Genomic DNA, 1,057 nt, shown 5'->3' on the forward strand with positions numbered 1-1,057 from the left:
GGGCGGGCAAAGCAGAGAAAGGGAAGGTAACCTTGCCCCTTATGACCTCATTAGGAGCCAGATTCCAGATCGGCCCATCTGAGCTTTCATTTAGTATTCATTTTCATTTAGTATATGCCATAGGCAGTTTGGAGTAATGTTAAAAAAACTTATGAAGTGAAACTTTTATGCCACGGGACCTTTAAAAAGAAGAAAAGAATACGTGCTATATCATGGAGTACATGTTATCTACATATGAAATGACCTATATTGGGATAGCAGATTTGGGCCGTATCGCCAAGCCTTACATTGCATTACTGTAATACAAAGATGAGAGCATTCCTTAGATATATATACAGTCCCTGACAAAAGTCTTGTCGCTTATCTATTTTGTAGGAACACCTGCTATTAACCTGACTTTTAATTAATCAATTGGTGTAAGAAATAGCTTCATATGAAAAGCTAAAACCCTCCAAATGATGTTCAATGCACTGAAATAAATTAGTTTCACTAAAAAAAGATTATATTTAAACAAGACAGAAAGGTCAAATTTTGGCAAGACAAAAGTTTTGTTGCTATTCATAAATGAACAAATTACTACAAATACTAAAATAGTCAGCAAATTAAATAGTGGTGCTGTGAGTCCAAATTTAATATCTTGTATGACTTCCATGGCTGAAGGACTGCATCCATGCGGTTTGGCAAGGATTCATACAATTTTGATGAAGTCATCAGAATAGCTAGGAAAGCAGTCTTCCATGCCTCCCAGAGTCTCAAATATTCTTTGGTTTGGTCTTCCATGCTTCCTCTTTCATCCTACCCCACATATGCTCAATGATGTTCATGTCTGGGGACTGGGCCGGCCAATCCTGGAGCATCTTGATCTTCTTCGCCTGAGGAACTTGAAGTGAAGATGGAAGTATGCGATGGAGCACCATCCTGCTGGAGAATTTGGCCTCTTTTATGGTCGGGTATATAAGAGGTAGCTAAGATTTCTTGGTATTTGAGACTATTGATGTTGCCCGCCACCCTGCAGATCTCTCGCACACCCCCATACTGGATGTAACCCCAGACCATG

General features: G+C 39.5%; 1 protein-coding gene across 1 annotated transcript in view; it reads right to left on the bottom strand.

Moving 5' to 3' along the window:
- The window catches only part of bace1 (beta-secretase 1), a 13,512-nt gene that overhangs the window by 4,335 nt on the left and 8,120 nt on the right, over positions 1–1,057 (bottom strand). The gene's annotated exons all lie outside the window — the stretch shown is intronic.

The sequence above is a fragment of the Etheostoma spectabile genome, chromosome 3 (assembly GCF_008692095.1).
Source record: "Etheostoma spectabile isolate EspeVRDwgs_2016 chromosome 3, UIUC_Espe_1.0, whole genome shotgun sequence".
Classification (NCBI taxonomy): Eukaryota; Metazoa; Chordata; class Actinopteri; order Perciformes; family Percidae; genus Etheostoma; species Etheostoma spectabile.